This window comes from Grampus griseus (genome assembly GCF_964374135.1).
Source record: "Grampus griseus genome assembly, chromosome: 3".
Taxonomy (NCBI): domain Eukaryota; kingdom Metazoa; phylum Chordata; class Mammalia; order Artiodactyla; family Delphinidae; genus Grampus; species Grampus griseus.
Window position 1 is genome coordinate 104,496,281 of NC_139019.1, and position 26,739 is coordinate 104,523,019.

Here is a 26,739-nt window from a genome sequence, read left to right on the forward strand (position 1 = left end):
GTGGCAAGCAGGGGCCACTCTTCATCGCGGCACGTGGGCCTCTCACTATCGCGGCCTTTCTTGTTGCGGAGCACAGGCTCCAGACGCGCAGGCTCAGTAGTTGTGGCTCATGGGCCCAGTTGCTCCGCGGCATGTGGGATCTTCCCAGACCAGGGCTCGAACCCGTGTCCCCTGCATTAGCAGGCAGATTCTCAACCACTGTGCCACCAGGGAAGCCCAACCCCTATGATTTTACAGATGAAGCATGTACAATCCCTAGAGGGTAAGTGATGCAGCCAAGGACGAGGCTCTGTGAGCCGCAGAGCCAGCCCCACTCCAGGCCGCTTTGTCTCCAGTCCTGTGTTTTCCCTCTGTCACATTCACGTTAGATATGGTGAGGAAGTTTTAGATAGAGTTGTTGAATGCCATGTTAATACTATTTTATGAAACTGGATTTAAAAGTTTTTGCTGGAGGTTGAAAAGAAAAAAGTTCTCATTTATTTGAGTTGGCTTGACTGTGACCTGCCTGAAGGCTTCAGAAAAGGCTAGGTGAATTTTCAAGATCATTGTAGCTTTAATAGTGTATGGTATTCACTCATCCATCCTCTTTAGCAGGAATTTCTTGATGCATCTTCTATAAACAGAGCACCATCTTGTGCACACAGAATAAAACAGTTATGGGATAAAAAATGGAATGTAAAACATGGTCCAAGCCCTCTGGGAGCTTAATATCCAGTTGAGGAGCAAACACTGTGCCCACCTTCCTCCAATATACAAATGCATTTAGTATTAGTACATGGCACTTATCAAAATTGTGATACAGAGAATTGAGCACCACGGCATCTGTGTGAGCATAAATGTTTGCTGGACCAAATTCTTCTCCTTAAATTAAGATGAGTGTCAAGATTGTCTTACAGTTATTTAAGAATCATAAGCCATTATTTTGAGTGTTTTCCAAGGTAGGACATGCTTCCTTTCACAACCTTGTTGAGGCTTGGGTGCATAAGTATGCAGGTGTCCTATGTGGTAATGCATCTCCTTGATAGGGTAGGCCCTACAAACAGGGAAGCTAACACAGGAGATGGCTAGGAGGAGGCCAGTGCTCCAGCTTGGGTCAGAGGAAAGAATCAGGTAAATGTCTTGAAATTAGGTACATTCTTTTGTCTAGGATTTTATCCACTATTTGGGGAGGGGAGTGGCATGCAAAATTATGGTATTTTTGTCTGCAATCCTCAAAGCAACAAAGCAAACAACATTTTTTTTTTTTGAAACATACATTGATTTTCCCCCTCCTTGCCCTTGCCCCCTTTCAAGCCTCTAGGCAGTTCTGGGCTCCCTACTAGAAGATTCTTCTAGGCTGGGGATATATGTGGGGAGAGATAGAGGGAAGTTATGTGAGAAGAGTTTGGTGAATTCCAGGAGGGTCTCTGCATCTTCTTCCTGAGCAGAGTCCCAAGGAGACGGTAAAAAAGGAGGAATCTGAGGCAAAAAGGGCCCTGTAACTGTAAGAGTCCTGAGGAGTTTGAAAGGCCACAGAGAGGTAGTGTCTGCACAGAGTCCAGGTCTACAGGGTATGGACAGCTCTGTAGGTTTCTGTAGGTTTCCATGGCCAAACCCAGCAGAGAATCACAGAATAGTAACAATGTCCACATTTGTGGCATGGAAGTAAGAGACAGAGTCGGGGATGTCCCAGCTACGCATGCATGGACTGCAACCAAGGACCAGATGCTTCCATTGCCAAAACTTGGCTTGACATTGACCTCTTGGAATTCAGACACAACCCCAGGGTGAGGGTCAGGGTCTCCAACTAACAAGAGAACTTCCTGCTGTCTAGGACGAGCAGGGGGAATCAGGCCTTCTAAATAGAAATTAAGTTTTACTATAGAAGAAAAGTTTATTTCTGGCACCCCTGAACTTATTCACTGAGATTCATACCCACTATACCAATTTGTTTTTCTCTGTAAAATATGTCTTAAACAATTACTCTTGTCTTTGTTTGAACTGTTGAAGTTTCACAGGCAGGATTCAGATAAAAATTTGCACAATATTCCTAAAACTCCTTGACTCCTTGTGGTTTCTAACCAATTTTCTGGTAACTGTGCAGAGCTTAGAAACTTCAGTCTAAAAATTTGACATGAGGGCTTCGCTGGTGGCGCAGTGGTTGAGAGTCCGCCTGCCGATGCAGGGGACACGGGTTCGTGCCCCGGTCCGGGAAGATCCCACATGCCGCGGAGCGGCTGGGCCCGTGAGCCATGGCCGCTGAGCCTGCGCGTCCGGAGCCTGTGCTCCGCAACGGGAGAGGCCACAGCAGTGAGAGGCCCGTGTACCGCAAAAAAAAAAAAAAAAAAAAAAAAATTGACATGACATTGGGCAGAAATAAAGCCTTTAGCAAAACCCAGCAGAGCCATCCTTCAAATGACTGGACTCTCTGCTGGGAGCATTTCTGGAAAGGTTGCTATGGGCCTATATATGTTGAGACTCTCCTGGAATTAAAAAAAATGTGAAACTGGAACTTATCAATGCAGTGTTAGCTAAATTCTTATGCACTGAAAACAGTACCACCTCAGCAGAAGGCAGAAAATGAAGGAATAGAATATGCCCTAAGCCAAAGCACACCAGCTGCCTATTTGTTGGGGGCAGGGATGGTGAATGGGGAGTGAGTGAGTGATCAGAGGCCAATTCCTATAAAACCACCTAAAATTTTATGGCCAGGAGGCTTCTGGATGGCTGGCTTTAGATGAGAAGTGAGGACAATGAGGCTACTTCTCGAGTGTAGATCAAATGTTTTAGATGGCAATAGCACTTAAGTGATAGAGGGGTGGAAAGAAAGAAAAGATCAGGGATTCTACCCAGATTAAGTTTTGCACAGTGACAAGGGATTTTTTTTTTTTTTTTTGCGGTACACAGGCCTCTTACTGTTGTGGCCTCTCCCGTTGCGGAGCACAGGCTCCAGACTCGCAGGCTCAGTGGCCATGGCTCACGGGCCCAGCCGCACCGCAGCATGTGGGATCTTCCCGGACCGGGGCGGGAACCCGTGTCCCCTGCATCGGCAGGCGGACTCTCACCCACTGCACCACCAGGGAAGCCCGGGATCTTCTTTTTTAATTGAAGAGAAATTCACATAACATAAAATTAACAATTTTAAAGTACACAATTCAGTGGCATTTAGTACATTCACAGTGTCATGGGACAATTACCTATATCAAATTCCAAAATATTTTCATCACCCCAAAAGAAAACCCAGTGCCCATTAAGTGCTCAGTCTCCATTCCCCTCTCAAGCTAATGCCTAACAACCACCAATCTGATTTCTGAATCTGTGGATGTATTTTTCAGGATATTCATATAAATGAAATCATATAATATGTGACCTTTTGTGTCTGGCTTGTTTTATTTAGTACATTTGACTCTTGAGCAGCATGGGTTGAACTGGCCCGGTCCACTTATGCACGTATTTTTTTCCGTAAGTATGTACTACAGTACTATACAACCTGAAGTTGGTTGAATCCCCATATGTGGAAACGTGGATACAGAGGACTGACTTTAAAGTTATACATGGAGTTTTGACTCTGTGAGGGTCAACTGTGTAATGTTTTTGAGGTTCATCCATATTGTAGCATTAGAGTAGTTACCATTTGATATGCTACTTCTGATGGACCACAGAAAAAGTAAAATTTAATTGTGTGTCTATCACCACTTTGGAAAAGGAGGCTTAAGGTCCAGTTTATTTCCCCAAATAGACCTCTTCCTCTTCTGGATTCTTTATCCTCATGTGAAATGGACATTGGTTGTTTGCTCACCCAGTCTCTGAGCCCCAAGGAGCAGCTCTTGATTGTGTGTAGGGCACAGTCTTTCCCCCACATAGCCTTTGGAGTTCACGTAATGCTGATCCAATCTCCTCACTTTGGAGTGGCCACTGACCTCAGGCTGTCTACTAAGGACTTTCATCCTATTGGCCACAGTTCACGATGGTCAAGTATTCCAGTTTTGGGGATCCCACGTGGAACTACATAAATGTGTTTCCTTTCTGTTGGACTTGAAGCTGAGTCAGCCTGCCAGGTGTTTCCATGTAAAGAGGCAAGCCAACACAAAAGAAAGCAGAGGGAAAAGAAGGTGTGAGAGAGCTGAATCCTGGGAACGTTGCTGAGCCACTTTGTCCAGTCATGTTTAATTAGTTACAAGACTTTTTGTCTTTTCTTATAGCAGTTTGAGTTGGACCTGTCACCGCAAGGCATGGGCCTGACCACACTCACCTAGGGCTGGGGCAGTGTGCATCGAGACATTCTATCCCCATGCCCCTTCTATCCCCATCCCCATGTGTTCTTTGAAGTGAGGACTCCAGTACTCTATCTTCTTGGCTTGTGTGGATAGTGCTTTACTCTGTCACAGCAGTACTGGAAAAGTAAAGTACTATTTAGTGTTTTGCTATTTACCCACCTACCTATTTATATCTCTCTCTTTACTCATAAGTATTTTTACTATAAGCTCATATGAAAGAAGAAATATGAACTTTTCCTCTTTGGTTTCACGACATTAGATCCTTGATAGGGATACTCTTTTTCGTTCAATACGTTGAAGGATAAAATTTCATTCAATAGCATAGAAAAAAATGTGGGTCATTTTACCAATAAAAAATCTTGAGGAATGTCATTTTATATCATCAGATCTTTCTGATTCAAGCTGTCATAAGCACTGTAAACAGAAAAAAAAAATAGCTTTCAAAAATTAGAGTGGCTTTTTTCCTCAGTCTTTTTAGATTCTCATGTTTCACAGTAATAAAGATGGAAACTGCATATTCCCTAAAAACATTCTCCTCTCCAACACAACTCAAGGTTTTAAGGTAAGCTCCCAACTAAAATTTGGTAAAAAATAACCAGGAGAGAAGTTTCCTTCCATTTTTCTCTTTTGCTTTAATGGAAAAAACAGAAGATAAATTATAGAGGAATAGTCCCAAGGGCATATTCATTTCGTCAAGGATCTCTCTTTTCATTGCAGAGATTCACTTCACCTTTAGGCCTTTTGTGAGAGCACCAGAAATGAAACAGCTTCTTCAGAAATTATCTTGGCATGCAGAGGTTAATGAATTGATTTATTTAAAGATTCAGATTTTTACATTAAAAAAACTCTAAATAATCTGGTTGAATATTGTAATAGGTTGAATTGTGTCCCCCAGAAAGATATGTTAAGTCCTAACCCCTAATATCTCAGAACGTGAGGGTATTTGGAAATAGGGTCGTTGCAGATGTAATTAGTTAAGATAAAGTCATGACTGGTGTCCTTATAAGAAGATGGTCTTGGGACTTCCCTGGTGGTGCAGTGGTTAAGAATCCGCCTGCCAATGCAGGGGACACAGGTTCGATCCCTGGTCCAGGAAGATCCCACATGCCACAGAGCAACTAAGTCCGTGCACCACAACTACTGAGCCTGCGCTCTAGAGCCCGCGAGCCACAACTACTGAGCCCATGGGCCACAATTACTGAAACCTCCATGCCTAGAGCCCGTGCTCCGCCACTGCAATGACAAGCCCGCGCATCGCAACGAAGACCCAACGCAGCCAAAAAATAAATTAAGAAAAGATGGTCTTGTGAAAGCAGTGGCAAGTAGTGAGAACACCGTGTGACAATGAAGACATTGGAGTTATGTGGCTGCAAGCCAAGGAACACCAAAGATTGGTAGCAAACCACCAGAAGCTAGGGAGAGGCGAGGAGGGATTCCCCTACAGTTTTCAGGGGGAACAGGGCCCTGCCTGACACCTTAATTTCGACTTCTGACCTCCAGAACCGTGTACAATAAATTTCGGTTGTTCTAAGCCACCTAGTTTGTGGTACGACGCTATGACAGTGCTAGAAAACTAATACATAATTATTTTTATATAATAATAGTACTATTTTACAATGATAGAAAAGAAAGAATACTGTAAATAAAACCCCTACCTCTATCAATTTCAAAAAATCTTGAGCTCTTTGCCACATCTACTGTGAGAATGAAGACCATTCTAAGCAATTGGACTGTTGATATCCCAGAAAATGTCAACATCACTCTGAAGGGATGCACAGTTATTGTGAAGGGTCCCAGAGGAACCCTGGGGAGGAACTTTAATTACATCAATGTAGACCCAATCTCCTTGGAAAGAAAAAGAGAGGCTCTGGGTTGATAAATGGTGTCTTAGTCAGTTCAGGCTGCTCTAACAGAATCCCATAAATTGAGTGGCTTATAAACAACAGAAATTTATTTCCCACAGTTCTGGAGGCTGGAAAGTCCAAGATCAAGGTCCTGGCAGATTCAGTTTCTGGTGAGGACCTACTTCTGGTTCATAGATATAAAGTCACTAATTCCCTTCATGAGGACTCCACCTCTCAAAGGCCCCACCTCCAAATACTACCACACTGAGAATTAGGTTTCAACATATGAATTTGAGAGGAACACAAATATTCAGTCTATAGCAGTGTGGAAATAGAAAGGAACTGGCTACATTTCAAACTATCCGTAGTTCATACACAGAACATGATCAAGAGCAAGATACTGGGCTTCCATCACAAGATGAGGTATGTATATTCTCACTTACTCATCAATGTTGTTATTCAGTAAAATGGGTCTCTTACTGAAATAGAATTTGTTGGGTGAAAAATACATTCATAGGATTTGGATGAGGCCAAGGCATTGCTTGTTCAGTATTTCAGGCCCAGAAAGATGAGTTAAATCTTGAAGGAAATGATGACTTCATATCAAATGTAGCTGCTTTGATTCACTCACAACAGTTAAAAGCAAGGATAACAGAAACATTTTGGATGGTACATGTTTCTGAAAAAGGAACAGTTTGGCAGGCTGATAAGATCTAAGAGTTGTCCAGCTATGGAAACCACAGGATGCTGGATGATTCCTAAGACCTATTTGTGAAACTTTAAAGATGCGATAAGAGCCCTCTATTGATTTGGGGCTTTTTTCAGAGAGAGAGAGAGAGAGAGAGAGAGAGGGAAGAGAGCGCTCGCTAGGTCACTTGGTAGTATTATGATCTACGATCCACGATCCTTAAAAAAAAAAAATCTAGCGATTTCATGTTATAATGTAGAAGACTATAATTATGACAGAGCTCAAAATTCCCCCAAGGGCATGATGGGAAACAGGTGGTGTCCTGCACAACTGCTGTTTCCTTACGCTGGACCCAGCTCCTTAAACCCAGAGGTTCTCAAACTCTTGTGTGAGAACCCTCTTAGTGATCTCTGCATTTCCTCCCTCCCTTCCCTTTCCTCCTACTTCCTCTTGCTCCATTAAAAAACAAAAAACAAAAACCAAAAGACTCTATAAAACTACCAAACTAGATTTATGAAAACACTGCTACCCTTTAGATGGGACACCAGTGATAGAACTGATTTATTTTTAATGTGATATTTGTTATTTTTTTGGCAAACCATAAAATAACCCAAACACGCAAGAATTCAGTTTGCTGGCCACTTGGAAGACATTCCCAACTTCCACCCATCCCTGGGGGGCATCTTGAGAATTGCTGTGATAATTACCTGGTGCAGTGGTTTTAAACTCTGGTTGCACATGAAAATCGCCTGGGAAGCTTTAAAAGCCTTCTCGCTCCAGATCAATTAAGTGAGACACTCTAGGAATGGGGCCTAGGCATAAGGAATTTGTAAAAGACCCTCAGGTAATTCTAACATGCAGCCAGGGTTGAGTAAAAGTGGTTTAATGTCATGTCTCTTTACTGTTGGAGTCGGAACTCTGATAAAGAGAGGCAGAGGTGAGCACCCATCTCTGCCACTTACTGCCCTCTGCTTTTTATCTGGTTGGAGTTATATAAAGCCTAAGTGGAACTAAGATTAAGCCTGGTAATTGTCATGGCAATGCCCTAGATTTTCCTATCAAATCCAATCTTATTTTGGATGGGGGACACAGAAGTGACTCTAGTAAAGTTAAAATATTTCTGTCCCTATTTAGAATATTCAGCATTAAATTCAAGAGTTTCCCCATACAATTTCAAACACTAAAACTTTTAAAAAGTTTGATTCTCACCTGAATCAAAAAAATGTATCATTAATTGTAAAGTGTGCTTGATCACAGAGAGTTATCTAGGCAATCAGCATCATATATAGCCTTTAATGCCTCCTGTCTGCTGAATGTGAGTTCTGCATATTGATCACAAATTTGCCAATTTCTCTGCTTATTCTTCCTCACTCCCTCCTTTGATTGAATATAAAATAAGCAGGATTTGAAAATCATAGAGCTGGGAGGGACATGTGGAAACCATTTTATCTAGTCTTCTGACTTTACAATTGGATGGCTAATCCACTAAGAGAGTCAGGCTACTGATTTCGGACGCAGGCAGCAGAAAGTGGCAGCTTGCAGCAAGCAATAGTAGGAAGCAAGATCTTAGTTCCAGGAATGGGAGTCCTAAACACTGGACCACAGGGGCCAGCAGCTAAGGCCTGGGTCCCTAGTTCTTACCTTCCTTGTCAAGAAAGAATTCAGGCAAGGAGGTAGAAGGTAAAGAGAAAAGTAAAAAGTTTATTGGAAAAACAAAGTACACGCGGAAAGACGCACCGGCGAACGGAGAGAGAGAGCTGCGCCTGTGGGAAGTTTAAGTCCTTTATAAGGGGGCAGTCTCCTGGGTCTTTTTCTTCTTTTTGGCCAATCATATTGTTTTGACCCTATGGCTAATTTGCTTCTGGACCCTCCCCTGGGTGCGTACGCACTCCTAAGTTAAGATGGATCCCACCGCAAAGGCCTCTGGGAGGAGATAGCAGGACTTACTATGGTCTGGCATCTCCTGCCATTTTGACCCTGTGAAGGCTTTTGCGCATGCGTAGTGTCTCCCTTGCCCCAAGGATGGGAAGTGTGTGACCTCTTGATCCTTTAATAGGGTTTAGTCCCACCGTGTCCCTGCCATAAAATGCCCAATGTCCGGTTATTTACCCTATTCCCGCTGCTGATTTTTATATCGAGGTGCAGATCTTGAAATATAGACAGGAGTCCGGTCATAAATATGTAGTCCTGGAGTCCATTTGTCTCTTGCTTCAGGAAATGTAAACAGGGGCTGGTAATGAATGTCCGGCCTGGAGCTCATCTTCTTCTCTCCCCAGGAGGTGTGAACAGGAAGCCAGTTGTAAATGTCTAGCCTGGAGCCCATCTATCTCTTGCCTCACTACCAAGGTCTTTTGTTAAATTAATGAATGCTGTAGCCTGGAGGATGGCCACATCCTTCTAACTGGCTCCCTCATTCCTGCCCACCCCCCACCCCCACCTTTTCTCCACACTGCAGTCAGAGTGATCATTCTAAATACAAATCCAATCAAGTCACTCGGTTCTTGCTTAACATTCTTCAATGACTCTGCATTTGCCTCAGGTGCAAATTCAAACTCCTTAGCCTCACTTAAAATCATCTGTAAACTGATCTGACCCTGTTTCCCTCTGCAGAGTCATCTCCTAGAGCTCACTCTAAATTGCAGTCAGACCAGGGTTCTCAGTGATCTAAATGCGCTTCTCCAAACGTGCCCTATATGCCACGACACATTTGCACATGCTGTTCTTTCCCTCCACGATGCTCTCTCTCCCTCTAGGTAAGGAGACCCTTTCTCTATTCTCCCAAGTGTATGGTTCATATCAGGTTGTAGCAAGCAGGGGAGACATCAGAAATTGCAGCACAAGGTGTAGAAAATACGAGAGGACTTACTGAGATGAGGGTAGAAGTTTAGATGGACAGTATTTACATCCTGAAATAAAAGACCTTATTAACTGTTTTTGTATAAAGAGCTTCAAAGTTACATGTAAGACTAAGGTCAAATGGGTTGAGAATGGAACTCTCTGGGGTGGCAGCGGTAGTGATGATATTTCAATGGCCATAATGGGAGAGAGAATGCATTCTTTTATCTATCTATCTATCATCTATCTCTCTATTGTCTATCATTCTCTCTCTAATCTATCCATCGCTAGCTTTAGTTGGAGCTCAGGTGCAAAGGTTTAAATTAACCACACTTCTTAGTTTATGCCATATCATTACCATTGGTCCACACAAAGCTTCTGTTTAATGTAGTTTGGTTTTTTGTTTTAACTTTTTAAAACTTTTACGCAGATTCCTTACTCCTGTTTCCTTCTTCCCACATAGGAAACTATTCTGATGTCTTTAATATGGATCCTTTTATTTGTATGCATTCACTGGGGTCCATATATTTAAAATTCACTTTTAGTGGTACTATGTTCTATAGCTCATTCTATATCTTTTTTCACTGTTTTTAATATTATACATGTTGCCATGTGTTTTTCAAGTCTGTGGCATTCTAACTGCTACAGTCACCATATTTGACCTATTTGTCTTCCCTTCCCTCATTCCAGGTAATGAGCACGCAGATAGCCTCCAACAGTATTGAAATGTATATTCTCTTGTAAGTCCCCTTACGGATGTGTGTGAGACTGTCTTTGTGGTAGGTACTCAGGAACAGGTTCTAGAAATGTGCACACATTAGCTGACAAATGGCACTTGAGCTTTGCCAGGTTGTGCCGTGGAGTGTGCACCCATCCACATACCCACCAGTAGGGCGTGATATCCCTCCCTCCCCAACACTTGATGTTACCCAGTTCTCCAGCATCTGCCCACATTACTGGAGCAAAGTGATGCCTCATTTTGTTTTTTGTCTTTTAAATGAACTTTATTTTTTAGAGCAGTTTTAAGTTCACAGCAAAGTTAAATGGAAAATAGGGTGTATACTTGCCCCCACCCAGCTTCCTCCACTATCAACATCCTGCACGAGAGTGGTACATAAGTTTTTTTTGTTTTTTGTTTTGCTTTTAATTAATTAATTTATTTGTTTTTGGCTGCGTTGGGTCTTTGTTGCTGTGTGCGGGCTTTCTCTAGTTGCGGTGAGCGGGGGCTACTTTTCGTTGCGGTGCGCAGGCTTCTCATTCTCATTTTTCTCGTGTTGCAGAGGCTCTAGGCGTGCAGGCTTCAGTAGGTGTGGCACTCAGGCTCAGTAGTTGTGGCTCGTGGGCTCTAGAGCGCTGGCTCAGTAGTTGTGGCGCACGGGCTTAGTTGCTCCGCGGCATGTGGGATCTTCCCAGACCAGGGCTCGAACCCGTGTCCCCTGCACTGGCAGGCAGATTCTTAACCACTGCGCCACCAGGGAAGCCCCCTGTATATGTTTTAATTGATGAGCCTACACTGACATATAATCGCCCCAAGTCCAAAGTTTACACTAGGATTCACTCTTGGTGTTGCACAGTCTATAGATTTTGACAAAAGTATAAGGACATGTGTCCACCTTTATAGTATCATACAGAATAGGTTCACTGCCCTAAAAATCCTCTGTGCTCCCCTGATTCATCCCTCTCTCCTTCCTAACCTCTGGTAATCACTGATGTTCCCTGTCTCTGTAGTTTTGCCTTCTCCAGAATGTTATATAGTTGGAATCACATAGGATATAGCCTTTTCTGATTGGCTTCTTTAACTTAGTAATATCATTTAAGATTTCTCCATATCATTCCATAACTTAATTACTTCTTTTTAGTGCTGAGTAATACTTCATTGTCTGGATGTACCACATTTTACTTATCCATTAACCTACTGAAGGATGTCTTAATTACCTCCAAGTTATGACAATTGTGTCTAATTGTTTTGTGAATCCCTTAACTGCTTATTGTGGATATACATAATTTTACTACTTGTGTCTTTTAACCTTCCCACTCGTTTTGTATGTGGTTGATTTACTACCTTCACTGTATACTTGCCTTTACCAATGAGCTTTTTCCTTTTGTAATTTTCATGTTTTTAGTTGTGGCCTTTTCTTTTTTACTTAGAGAAATCCCTTTAACATTTCTCGTAGAGCTGGTTTGGTGGTGCTGAACTCTTTCAGGTTTTTTTTGTTTTTTCTTTTTTTGTGGTACGCAGGCCTCTCACTGCTGTGGCCTCTCTCGTTGCGGAGCACAGGCTCTGGACGTGCAGGCTCAGTGGCCATGGCTCACGGGCCCAGCCACTCCGTGGCATGTGGGATCTTCCCAGACTGGGGCACGAACTCGTGTCCCCTGCATCGGCAGGCGGACTCTCAACCACTGCGCCACCAGGGAAGCCCTTTCAGCTTTTACTTGATGGCAATTATGAATAAAGCTACTACAAATATCTGTGTGCAGGTTTTTGTGTAAATTTCCAACTCATTTGTGTAAATAATAATAAGTGCCATTGTTGGATTGTAGGTAAGAGTATGTTGAGTTTTGTAAGAAACCACAATACTGTCTTCCAAAATAGCTGTAGCATTCTGCATTCCCACCAGTAATAAGAATTCCTGCTGCTCCACATCCTCACCAGCATTTGGTATTGTCAGTGTTCTGGATTTCTACCATCCTAATAAGTGTGTAGTGTCTTAATTTGGATTTCCCTAATGACATATGATGTTGGGCATCTTTTCATATGCTTATTTGCCATCTGTGTATCTTCTTTGGTGAGGTGTCTCTTTAGGTCATTTGTCCAATTTTTAATCGGGTTTTTACTTTTTATATTGTTGAGTTTTAGGAGTTTTCTGTGTATTTTGGATAACAGTCCTTTATTAGATGTATCTTTTGCACATAAAAACATTCTGTCAGTCTGTGGCTTGTCTTCTTATTCTCTTGACTTCTGCAAAGCGGAAGTTTTTAATTTTAATGAAATCCAGCTTATCAATTATTTCTTTCATGGATCATGCCTTTGGTGTTATATGTAAAAAGTCATCATGAAACCCAAGGACATTTAGATTTTCTTCTTTGTTATGTTCTAAGAGTTTTATGATTTTGTATTTTATATATTGGTCTATGAACCATTTTGAGTTAATTTTTGTAAAGGGTATAAGTTCTGTGTCTAGGTTCATTTATTTGTATATGGGTATCTAGTTGTTCTAGCAGCATTTGTTGAATATTATACAATAATTGTATAATGTGATAAATATTACTACATCTGAAATCATATTATGATATACAAATGTGTCAAAGCAATGCACTGTATACCTTACTAATGTTACATGTCAAATTTATTCAATTAAAAAAAGACTACCTTTTCTTCTTTGTCAAAGATCAGTTGACTACATTTATGTACGTCTATTCCTGGAGTCTATTTTGTTTCATTGATCTATATGTCTGTTCCTTTGCCAGTACTGCACTGTCTTGATTATTGTAGATTTATAGTAAATTTTGATGTTAGGTGGTATTCTGACTTGGTTCTTGTTCAATATAGTGTTGGCTATTCTGGATTATTTATCTCTTCATTTAAATGTTGGATTAGTTTGTCAGCATCCACAAAATAACTTCCTGGGATTTTTATTGAAATTTCATTGAATTGATGGATTAAGTTGTGAAGAATTGACATTGGTTTGGTTTAATTTGCATTTCTCTGATACCAATTAGTTAGGCTACCTCTTTATATACTCCTTAGCATTTTGGTTTGCTTTCCTGTAAATTACTTGGTCATATCTTTTGTCTCTATATATAAAGTTTTTGAAATTCCTATCTTTTTCTAGTTGCTTTGTAAGATTTCTGTGTATGCTCTGGATATTGGTCCCTGGTTAGTTTTATACTTTGTAAATATCTTCTCCCGATCTTCTGTCCATTAACTCTATCATTTTGTTCATTGACTAGAGATTCTTAATTTTGCTTTAATCAGATTCATAAATTTTTCTCATTATGGTTTGTGTCTTTGGGATTTTGTTTAAAAAGTCTTTCTTCACTGCTAGGTTATGTAGATATTCTCCTGTATTTCCTCCTGTTAATTTCATAGTTTTGTCTTTCACCTTTGGTTCTTTAATGTACTTGTGATCACTTTTGGTCCAAGAATTACTTTATTTTTCTACATGTAGTGAATCAATTTTCCAAATTTTGACTCCAAATAATTAATTATTTCCCAGTTAATTTGTGGTGCTACCTGAATTGGAAATCACGTCAAACTCTGGATCTTACTCTGAATAGTACTGGGTCTGATTCTGAGCATTCTGTGTTGTTGCTTTGGCCTATTTGTTATTTCAGTGCAAACCACACTTTTCTTTTTTAATAATGGCTTCATTGTACAGCTGATAGCCTGGTTTGGCAGATTTCTGTCAAGTCTTCTTTTTCATTGTTTAGCTGTTTGTGGATGTTTGTTCATCTCTACAATTTATCTTTAACATCTTTATTGCAGTATAATTGCTTTACAATGGTGTGTTAGTTTCTGCTGTATACAAAGTGAATCAGCTATACATACACATGTATCCCCATATCTCTTCCCTCTTGCGTCTCCCTCCCACCCTCCCAATCCTACCCCTCTAGGTGGACACAAAGCACGGAGCTGATCTCCCTGTGCTATGCGGCTGCTTCCCACTAGCTATCTATTTTACATTTGGTAGTGTATATATGTCCATGCCACTCTCTCACTTCGCCCCAGCTTACCTTTCCCCCTCCCCATGTCCTCAAGTCCATTCTCTACGTCTGTGTCTTTATTCCTGTCCTGTCCCTAGGTTCATCATAACCATTTTTTTTATAGATTCCATATATGCATGGTAGCATACGGTATTAGTTTTTCTGTTTCTGACTTACTTCACTCTGTATGACAGACTCTAGGTCCATCCACCTCACTACAAATAACTTAGTTTCGTTCCTTTTATGGCTGAGTAATATTCCATTGTATATATGTGCCATATCTTCTTTATCCATTCATCTGTCGATGGACATGTTTCCATGTTCTGGCTATTGTAAATAGTGCTGCAGTGAACATTGTGGTGCATTGCTCTTTTTGAATTATGGTTTTCTCAGGGTATATGCCCAGTAGTGGGATTTCTGGGTCATATGGTAGTTCTATTTTTAGTTTTTTAAGGAACTCCATACTGTTCTGCATAGTGGCTGTATCAATTTACGTTACCACCAACAGTGCAAGAGGGTTCCCTTTTCTCCACACCCTCCCAGCATTTATTGTTTGTAGATTTGTTTGATGATGGACATTCTGACGGGTGTGAGGTGATACCTCATTGCGGTTTTGATCTACATTTCTCTAATGATTAGTGATGTTGAGCATCTTTTCATGTGTTTGTTGGCAATCTGTATGTCTTCTTTGGAGAAATATCTATTTAGGTCTTCCACCCATTTTTTTGATTGGGTTGTTTGTTTTTTTATTATTGAGCTGCTTGTATATTTTGGAGATTAATCCTTAGTCAGTTTCTTCGTTTGCAAATATTTTCTCCCATTCTGGGGGTTGTCTTTTCATCTTTTTTATGGTTTCCTTTGTACACAAAACTTTTAAGTTTCATTAGGTCCCATTTGTTTATTTTTGTTTTTATTTCCGTTTCCCTAGGAGGTGAGTCAAAAAGGATCTTGCTCTGATTTATGTCATAGAGTGTTCTGCCTATGTTTTCCTCTAAGAATTTTATAGTGTCTGGCCTTACATTTAGGTCTTTAATCCATTTTGAGTTTATTTTTGTATATGGTGTTAGGAAGTGTTCTAATTTCATTCTTTAACATGTAGCTGTACAGTTTTCCCAGCAACATTTATTGAAGAGGCTGTCTTTTCTCGATTGTATATTCTTGCCTCCTTTATCAAAGATAAGGTGACCATATGTGCATGGGCTTATCTCTGGGCTTTCTAACCTGTTCCATTGATCTATATTTCTGTTTCTGTGCCAGTACCATACTATCTTGATTACTGTAGCTTTGTAGTATAGTCTGAAGTCCAGAAGCCTGATTCCTCCAGCTCTGTTTTTCTTTCTCAAGATTGCTTTGGCTGTTCGGGGTCTTTTGTGTTTCCATACAAATTGTAAAATTCTTTGTTCTAGTTCTGTGAAAAATGCCATTGGTAGTTTGATAGGGATTGCATTGAATCTGTAGATTGCTTTGGGTAGTATAGTCATTTTCTCGACGTTGATTCTTCCAATCCAAGAACATGGTATATCTCTCCATCTGTTTATATCATCTTTAATTTCTTTCATCAGTGTCTTATAATTTTCTGCATACAGGTCTTTTGTCTCCTTAGGTAGGTTTATTCCTAGGTATTTTTTTCTTTTTGTTGCATTGGTAAACGGGAATGTTTCCTTAATTTCTCTTTCAGATATTTGGTCGTTAGTGTATAGGAATGCAAGAGATTCCTGTGCATTAATTTTGTATCCTGCAACTTTACCAAATTCATTGATTAGCTCTGTAGTCTTCTGGTAGCATCTTTAGGATTTTCTATGTATAGTATCATGTCATCTGCAAACAGTGACAGCTTTACCTCTTCTTTTCAAATCTGTATTCCTTTTATTTCTTTTTCTTCTCTGATTGCTGTGGCTAGGACTTCCATAACTATGTTGAATAATAGTGGTGAGAGTGGACATCCTTGTCTTCTTCCTGATCTTAGAGGAAATGCTTTCAGTTTTTCACCACTGAGAATGATGTTTGCTGTGGGTTTGTCATATATGACCTTTATTATGTTGAGGAAGTTTCCCTCTGTGTCTACTTTCTGTAGAGTTTTTATCATAAATGCATGTTGAATTTCGTCAAAAGCTTTTTCTGCATGTATTGAGATGATCATATGGTTTTTATCCTTCAGTTTGTTAATATGGTGTATCACATTGATTGATTTACGTATATGGAAGCATCCTCACATTCTTGGGATAAACCCCACTTGATCATGGTGTGTAATCCCTTTAATGTGCTGTTGGATTCTGTTTGCTAGTATTTTGTTGAGGATTTTTGCATCTATGTTTATCAGTGATATTGGTCTATAGTTTTCTTTTTTTGGGACATCTTTGTCTGGGTTTGGTGTCAGGGTGATGGTGGCCTCGTAAAATGGCTTTGGGAGTGTTCCTCCCTCTGCTATATTTTGGAAGATTTTGAGAAGGATAGGTGTTAGCTCTTCTCTAAATGTTTGATAGAATTCACCTGTGAAGCCACCTGGTCCTGGGTTTTTATTTGTTGGAAAATTTTAAATCACAGTCTCAATTTCAGTGCTTGTGATTGTTCTGTTCATATTTTCTATTTCTTCGGGTTCAGTCTTGGAAGGTTGTACTTTTCTAAGAATTTGTCCATTTCTTCCAGGTTGTCCATTTATTGGCATATAGTTGCTTGTAGTAATCTCTCATGATCCTTTGTATTTCTGCAGTGTCAGTTATTAGTTCTCCTTTTTCATTTCTAATTCTGTTGATTTGAGTCTTCTCCCTTTTTTCCTTGATGAGTCTGGCTAATGGTTTATCAACTTTGTTTATGTTCTCAAAGAACCAGCTTTTAGTTTTATTGATCTTTGCTATTGTTTCCTTTATTTCTTTTTCATTTATTTCGGTTCTGGTATTATGATTTCTTTCCTTCTGCCAACTTTGGGGTTTTTTTGTTCTTCTTTCTCTAATTGGTTTAGGTGTAAGGTTAGGTTGTTATTTGAGATTTTTCTTGTTTCTTGAGGTAAGACTGTATTGCTATAAACTTCCCTCTTAGAACTGCTTTTGCTGCATCCCATAGGTTTTGGGTCATCTTGTTTTCATTGTCATTTGTTTCTAAGTATTTTTTGATTTCCTCTTTGATTTCTTCAGTGATCTCTTGGTTATTTCATAGCATGTTGTTTAGCCTCCATGTGTTTGTATTTTTTACAGATTTTTCCCTGTAATTGATATCTAGTCTCATAGTGTTGTGGACAGAAAAGATACTTGGTACAATTTCAAATTTCTTAAATTTACCAAGGCTTGATATGTGACCCAAGGTATGATCTATCCTGGAAAATGTTCCATGAGCACTTGAGTAGAAAGTGTATTCTGTTGTTTTTGGATGGCATGCCCTATAAATATCAGTTTAATCATGTTTAATGTGTCATTTAAAGTTTGTGTTTCCTTATTTATTTTCATTTTGGATGATTTTTCCATTGGTGAAAGTGGGGTGTTAAAGTCCCCTACTATTTTTGTGTTACTGTCGATTTCCCCTTTTATGGCTGTTAGCATTTGCCTGTGTATTGAGGTGCTCATATGTTGGGTGCATAAATATTTACAATTGTTATATCTTCTTCTTGGATTGATCCCTTGATCATTATGTAGTGTCCTTCTTTGTCTCTTGTAATATAGTCTTTATTTTAAAGTCTATTTTGTCTGATATGAGAATTGCTACTCCAGCTTTCTTTTGATTTCCATTTGCATGGAATATCTTTTTCCATCCCCTCACTTTGGTCTGTATGTGTCCCTAGGTCTGAAGTGGGTGTTTTGTAGACAGCATATATACATGTCTTGTTTTTGTATCCATTCAGCCAGTCTGTGTCTTTTGGTTGGAGCATTGAATACATTTACATTTAAGGTAGTTATTGACATGTATGTTCCTATTACCATTTTCTTAATTGTTTTGGGTTTGTTATTGTAGGTGTTTTCCTTCTCTTGTGTTTCCTGCCTAGAGAGTTCCTTTAGCATTTGTTGTAAAGCTGGTTTTGTAGTGCTGAATTCTCTTAGCTTTTGCTTGTCTGTGAAGGTTTTAATTTCTCTGTCGAATCTGAATGAGATCCTTGCTGGGTAGAGTAATCGTGGTTGTAGGTTTTTCCCTTTCGTCACTTTAAATATGTCCTGCCACTCCCTTCTGGCTAGCAGAGCTTCTGCTGAAAGATCAGCTGTTAACCTTATGGGAATTCCCTTGTATGTTATTTGTTGTTTTTCCCTTCCTGCTTTTACTAATTTTTCTATGTATTTAATTTTTGATAGTTTGATTAATATGTGTCTTGGCATGTTTCTCCTTGGATTTATCCTGTATGGGACTCTGCACTTTTTGGACTTGATTGACTATTTCCTTTCCCATTTTAGGGCAGTTTTCAACTCTAATCTCTTCAAATATTTTCTCAGTCCCTTTCTTTTTCTCTTCTTTTTCTGGGACCCGTATACTTCAAATGTTGGTGCAATTAATGTTGTCCCTGATGTCTCTGAGACTGTCCTCAATTCTTTTCATTCTTTTTCCTTTTTTCTGCTCTGTGGCAGTTATTTCCACTATTTTGTCTTCCTGGTCCCTTATCTGTTTTTCTGCCCCAGTTATTCTGCTATTGATTCCTTCTAGAGAATTTTTAATTTCATTTATTGTGTTGTTCATCATTGTTTGCTTGCTCTGTAGTTCCTATAGGTCCTTGTTAAACGTTTCTTGTATTCCCTCCATTCTATTTCTAAGATTTTGTGTCATCTTTACTATCATTGCTCTGAATTCTTTTTCAGGTACACTGCCTATTTCCTTTTCATTTGTTTGGTCTGGTGGGTTTTTACCTTGCTCCTTCATCTGTTGCATATTTCTCTATCTTCTCATTCTGTTTAACTTAATGAGGTTTCCTTTTCACAGGCTGCATGTTTGTAGTTCCCATGGTTTTTGGTGTCTGCCCCCAGTGGGTGAGGTTTTGTAGGCTTTCTTGTGGAGGGGACTGGTGCCTGTGTTCTGGTGGGTGGGGCTGGATTTTGTCCTTCTGGTGGGCAGGGCCGCGTCTGGTGGTGTTTTGGGTTGTCTTTGAGCTTAGTATGACTTTAGGCAGCCTCTCTGCTAATGGGTGGGGTTGTGTTCCTGTCTTGCTAGTTGTTTGGCGTGGTCTTCCAGCACTGGAGCTTGCTGGCTGTTGGGTGGAGCTGGGTCTTAATGTTGAGATGGAGATCTCAAGAGCTTTCGCTGATTGATATTACATGGGGCCAGAGGTCTGCTGTGGTCCAATGTCCTGGACTTGGCTTTCCCATCTTGGAGGCTCAGGCCTGACACCTGGCCGGAGCATTAAGACCCTGCCAGCCACAGGGCTCAGAAGAAAAAAAGGATAAAAAAACCCCAACAAACTGATAGAACCCCAAAACAAATAGTAAACGCAAAACTAAACAGACAAAAATAGCACAAAGAAACATACACACACTCATAAAAAGCAAGCAAACAAACAAACCAACCAAAAAAACGAACAGTCAGAACCCTAGGACAAATGGTATAAACAAACCTAAACAGACAAAATCACACAGAGACACATATACATACACACTCACAAAAAGAGAAAAAATATATAAAAAAGTAAAGGAGAGAGCAACAAGACCAATAAACAAATCCACCAATGATAACAAGCACTCAAAACTAAACTAAGATAAATATAAAAACCAGAAACAAAACAGATGCAGAAAGCAAACCCCAAGTCTACAATTGCTCCCAACGTCTACCGCCTCAGTTTTGGGAACATTTGTTGTCTATTCAGGTATCCCACAGACGCAGGGTTCATCAAGTTAATTGTCGGCATTTAATCCGCTGCTCCTGAGGCTGCACGGAGAAATTTTGCTTTCTCTTCTTTGTTCGCACAGCTCCTGGGTTTCAGCTTTGGTTTTGGCCCTGCCTCTGCTTGTAGGGCACCCTCAGGCATCTGTTCCCCACCCTGACCAGAGGGGGATAAAGCCACGGCTGATTAGGGCTCTCTTGCTCACTCATGCCAGAGAGAGGGAGGGGTACAGTAGTCATAATTGGAATGCGGGGCAAGCCTGTGGTGGCAGAGGCCAGCGTGACATTGCAACAGCCTGAGGCGTGCCGTGTGTTCTCCTGGGGAAGTTGTCCCTGGATCACGGGACCCTGGCAGTGGCGGGCTGCACAGGCTCCCAGGAGGGGAGGTGTGGATAGTGACCTGTGCTTGCACACAGGCTTCTTGGTGGTAGTGGCAACAGCGTTAGCATTTCATGCCTGTCTCTGTGGTCTGAGATGATAGCCATGGCTCGCACCCGTCTCTGGAGCTCATTTAGGCAGTGCTCTGTATCCCCTCTCCTTGCACATCCTGAAACAATGGTCTCTTGCCTCTTAGGCAGCTCCAGACTTTTTCCCTGACTCCCTCCTGACCAGCTGTGGTGCACTAGCCCCCTTCAGGCTGTGTTCATGCCACCAACCCCAGTCCTCTCTCTGGGCTCTGACCTTTGAAGCCCGAGCCTCAGCTCCCAGCCGCCACCCGCCCCGGCAGGTGAGCAGACAAGCCGCTCAGGCTGGTGAGTGCTGATCGGCACCGATCCTCTGTGCGGGAACCTCTCCACTTTGACCTCTGCACCCCTGTTGCTGTGCTCTCCTCTGTGGCTCCAAAGCTTCCTCCCTGTCCACCACCCGTCCCCGCCAGTGAAGGGGTTCCCTAGTGTGTGGAAACTTTTCCTCCTTCACAGCTCCCTCCCAGAGGTGCAGGTCCGGTTCCTATTCTTTTGTCTCTGTTTATTCGTTTTTCTTTTGCCCTACCCAGGTATGTGGGGATTTTCTTGCCTTTTGGGAGGTCTGAGGTTTTCTGCCAGCATTCAGTAGTTGTTCTGCAGGAGTTGTTCCACATGTAGATGTATTTTTGATGTATTTGTGGGGAGGAAGGTGATCTCCATGTCTTACTCCTCTGCCGTCTTGAAGTTCTCCCCTTATAGAATTTTTAGACTCAATTTATAAATTCTTCAAAAAATGCAACCGGCATTTTGATTGGTATTGCACTGAATATGTAGATCAAGTTGAGGATATTTATCATCTTTATAATATTAAGTCATCTCATTCAAGAATTTGAATTGTCTCTCCTTTCATTCAGATCATCTGTATATTCTTTTTTTTTTTTGCGGTACGCGGGCCTCTCACTGTTGTGGCCTCTCCCGTTGTGGAGCATAGGCTCCGGACGCACAGGCTCAGTGGCCATGGCTCACGGGCCCAAATGCTCTGCGGCATGTGGGATCTTCCCGGACCGGGGCACGATCCTGTGTCCCCTGCATCGGCAGGCGGACTCTCAACCACTGCGCCACCAGGGAAGCCTGAGATCATCTGTATATTCTTCATTGAATCTTTAATTTTTCTCCATGGCAGTCTTTTCTAAATTAATTCCTAGATACTATATAGTTTTGAACTGTGAATGTCACTTTATCTTTATTTTATAATATGCCTTTTATGATTTTGTAAGTTTAAAGTATTTAAGTTGATATTGTATCTAGCAACCATGCTGAGCTATCTGAATAGTTATGTTATTTGGGAGCTTGAAGAAACAGAATGTATTGTTTAGTAGTTGTGGATGCCAGACATCTAAAATCAGTAACACTGTACCAACATCAAGGTGTGGGCAGGGCCACACTCCTTCTGGAAACTCTAGGGGAAAATCTGTTCATTGCCTCTTCCACCTTCTGATAGCTGCCAGCATTCCTTGGCTTGTGGCCACATCACTCCAATCTCTGCCACCATGGTTACATTGCTTTCTCTCTTGTATATATCAAATCTCCCTCCGTCTCCCTCTTATAAGGATACATGTGTTTGCATTTAGGGCCCACACGTATAATCCGACATAATCTCTTCATCTCAAAATCCTTAATTTATTCATATATGCAAATTTTTTTCAGATAAGGTAAAGTGTACAGGTTCTAAGGAATAGCATCTTGTATCTTTAGGGGCCATTATTCAGCCTACTATGCTTTCTCAACTTGGTAAAATATATATAATTCAGCTCCTAATATTGCATATTACTTAATGAAGAGACACTAAGGCATTCCCACTAAAGTCAGGTACTAGAGAGGAATCATACAACTCCTATGTAACATTATTTTGAAGCTCTTACCTATTTTAATTAGACAAGAGAAAATAATTGCAGGATATAATAGTTGGACATGAAGAGTTAGAACTCTATTTTCAGATGACATGATTAGACATGTGGAAAATCCAAAAGAATTAATTAAAAGTGACTTCAAATAAAATAATTCAGTAATGTAGCAGCTTATAAAATTAACATTCAAAATCAATAACATTCATAATAGAAACAAAAACCAATTACAAAATGTAATGGAGGAGAAGATCCTCTTATGATTTAAAAAAAAAAATTGCCAAGGTAAAACTTAATTAGAGGTATCCAGAACCTACATGAGGAAAATAAACCTGAAAGTTATAAAAGTTGATTTCAACAAATGGAAAAATGTGCCTCGTTCTTGGATAGAAAAACTCAACATCATTTAAAAATATGTTTTCTCTATTTTTTTTATAAATTTATGAAATGCCCAATAATGTTATCATCAGATTTTTTCCCCCGTAGCAACACGATATGATTATAAAACTTGTCTGAAAGAACAAACAAGGAAGAGTGGTTAAAACATCATCCTGAAAGAGAACAGCAATTGGGTGAGAGAATGGGAGGGTTTGCAGTTACATTACAGCAAACCACAAACGCTTTATAATTAAGACAGTTTGGTATTGACACATTAATAGACAGACAGACAAGCGGGACAAGAGAGTGATGAGAAATAGAATAATATGCATATGGAAATTTAGTATATAATAAAGGGAGCATCTCAAATCAGTAAGGATAAGATACATTTTTAAAAATAAATATTTTTAATAATAGAAGATTGTGGTTTACTTACAGAAAGATTAGCACACTTAAGAAAATTCAGCATAGTATTTGTCAATGGAACTCAGCTGACCAAACTATTAAAGCATTGTTTCTTGCTTTATAGCTCTGGACTGAAATCACAGATAATGGTTTCATTGTGTTCACTTTAAACTAGAGATATAAACTGTTTAATAACTGAAATTGAGATGCTGTGTAGCCAGTGTTGTGCTGATAAATGTTTAATACATACACATATACACGTGTTTGTGTGTATGTATCAATATCTATATCTATACACATATATATGCATGTATATATGTATACTATTAATTTTACTGATATAAAGTATATTTAGTAATTTATTAATAGTAATAAAATATACAGTATTCTGTATTGTCAACACCATATAATTGATTCTCACAGAATGCTTTCTTTGATTTTTGCCAAATTCTTGTCCATAACCAACCTATGGTTGTAATTGATGAGTGTAGCTTTCATGTGAATGTAGGTTGATATTTTCATTTACATTAATGAGTAAGCTGAAAGTGAAATGACAATGTTGAATCTTGACTTATTTGTGAAGGACATGAGTGACTTCTTTGCTGAATTGGATAATAGGTTCCAACTACTGGAAGATTATTTCTCAATTTTTTGTGCTATTCACAGTGTAACAGCTACAGACAAATGCACTTTTAAGATGAATCTACATTGTTGACATTTTCTCCATCATTGTCTTAAGTCTAGGCCAGAGGTCAGCAAACTTTTTCTAAGGGTCACATGGGAAATACTTTAGACTTTTGGGGCCATTTAGTATCTGTTGCAACTATTCACCTCTGCCATTATAGCACAAAAACATCCACAGATAATAGGTCAAAAAATGGGTGTGGTTGTGGTCCAGTAAGTTTTATTTACAAAAACAAGTGGCAGGTTGGATTTGGCCTACTGGCCATAGTGATCTCTATAGTATACAGTCAACAAAACAATAACTTAAGCCCCGATTTTGGCACTGCCAACTTTCATGATGTGAATACTACCACCATAGTCAATTTCATGCTAGCAATATGATTTTTAATACTGAGTTGAGGAGAGATGTACAGCAGCATGCCATTCTAGAGTCTTACCACCACAGACAAAAATAACCCCAAGAACCTTGATAATAGTAAAATGTATTAAAATAATCAGGAAGTGATGAGTTTTGAATATTTATTAACTTTGCTTTGAACATGATTTATTTCATTGTACGTTTATATAATTTATTTTGTAATAATGGCTGTGTTTAACAATCAGCTCACAAAATTCCTGAAAATTTAACAATCAGCTCTTGTGAGCTGTCATGAGCCAGCTACAGCACACCACTGTGTGTAGCCATGTGGGAATAGAGAAAATTGGATTCATTATTTACAGTATATACCAGAATAAATTCCAAATGGATCAGAAACACAAACATAAAAATAAGATGAAACCATGCAAGTACAAGGCAAGACATGGATGAATTCCTCTATAAAATTGGAGTAGGGAAAACTTTCCAGACTATGGCTTGAAAGCCAGAGGTATTAAGGGAAATGAGTTAGATTAGCTTCAGAAAATGAATTGAGGATTATTCTTTCTTTTTGCATTTTCTGGAACAACTTATGTAACAGGAATTGTGTTTTTAACAGTTTGATAGAGTCAATTTTAAAAGCATCCAGGCCTAGAGCAATTTGGGATGGAGTTTTAACTACCAATTAAATTTCTTTGATCCTTGTAGGTCTATTTTAAATTCCTTTTTTATTCTTGTACCAGTTGACGTCTTATGTTTTCTAGGAATTTATCCATTTTATCTGTTTGTTTTTTAAATCTGCAGTTATTTCCCCGTCTTCATTTTGATCTGTGTTTTATTTACTTTCGTTGTCTCTTTATCCTCTTGATCAGTCTTATCAGAGGTTTATCTTGGTAATGTTTTCAAAGTAGAACTTTAGTTTTATTAATTTCCTCTACTAAGAAAAGTCATTATATTGTTTCTTTTCCTTTATTATATCCTTTTTCTTCTTTGGGTTTGCTTTGATGTTCTTTCTTATAACTTCCTGAGTTGGATGTTTAGCATATTTTTCTTTTTAAATATTTATTTATTTAAATAAATAAATATTGGCTGTGCCGGGTCTTAGTTGAGGTATGCAGGGTTGCGGACTTCTTAGTTGCGGCATGCATGTGAGATCTAGTTCCCTGCAAGGATCGAACCCAGCCCCCTGCTTTGGGAGTGCAGAGTCCCCCCACTGGACCAATGGGGAAATCCCTCTTTTCAACTTTTATTGTTTCCTGATAAGCATATTTAAAGGTGTAAATGCTCCTTCAAACACTGCTTTAGGTATGTCCCACACATTTTGTGTCTTCATGTTCATTCAATTCTAGATAGTCTCTCATTTTGATTATAATTTAATTTTTAACCTATGAGTTATTTAGTAACATGGTATTTTCAAAATATAGAACATTTAAAAAACCTTTCCTGTTACTAATTTCTAATATTAATTCATCTGCATGATATTGTTCCTGGCAAGTTTATTGAGACTTCCTATAGGCCTAATCTGTTAGTTTAAACATGTGTATGCTTCTAAAAATGTGTATTTGCTATTTGTTGCATGAACTACTATAGCATATGTATCAAAGCATATATATTATACATAGCATACCACTGAACATTCATATCAAAGATCTGAACAATATAATTAATAGGATAAGCCCACTAATTATACTGTTTAGATAAGGGTCTGCTTAATTTTTGTTTGCTTAATACATTTTTGATAGTTTGGTTTTAAAAGCTCCAACTATTTATATGTTTCTCTCCATATGCTGTCAGTTATTGTGACCTATTGTTAGGTGCATACATGTTTGTGATGGTTATCTCTTCTCACTCTATTTTTTGTTTACCTTTTACCTTAATTTTTTTTTTTAATCCACTATTATGATTGCTATTCCAGCCTTCTTTCATGGTTTTGGGGTTTTTTTTCTTCCTGTCTTGAACTCTTTCATTTTCAACCTTTTTGTGTCTTTTGGTTTTCAGAATTTTTCTCATACACAGCATATGTTTGGATTTTGTTTTTATTTCTTAATACCCTCAGAAAGTATTTTTCTTTTTATTTGTGAGTTAAATCCACTTACATTTACTGTAATTTCTTTTATATTAGAAAGTATTTCTCCCACCATATCTTGTATTTCAATTTATTGCATTTTCTGCTGGCTCAAAAAATTATTCTATTTTTGTTCAAGTGTAGCTGCTTAAGACCCTTACTCATGTTTACTTATCCTATTACTTTCTTAAATTTATCAATGTCTGTATATCCAAGGAAATTTTTAAAACTTCCAGAAATAATGAAGAGATCATCAACTAGAATAAGAATCAAATTGAACAGTGGGTGCAAGATGACAAATGGGAAAGATACTTTTTAAATATTAAAAGAAAATAAATTTGAACCTAGAATTTTATACCCAGCCCAATTCTTTCAAATGTAATGACTTTAAAAAATATACATATACACATATTTATACATATATGTGTAT

The 26,739-nt window shown here is 39.3% G+C and overlaps 1 pseudogene across 1 annotated transcript; it reads left to right on the forward strand.

The window, feature by feature from the left end:
• Window positions 1-5,961: 5,961 nt before the first annotated feature.
• On the forward strand, window positions 5,962-6,817 carry LOC309819858 (large ribosomal subunit protein uL6-like; annotated as a pseudogene). Its single transcript has 2 exons — window positions 5,962-6,140; window positions 6,425-6,817. The product of its transcript is annotated as a large ribosomal subunit protein uL6-like (transcript).
• The last annotated feature ends 19,922 nt before the right edge of the window (window positions 6,818-26,739 follow it).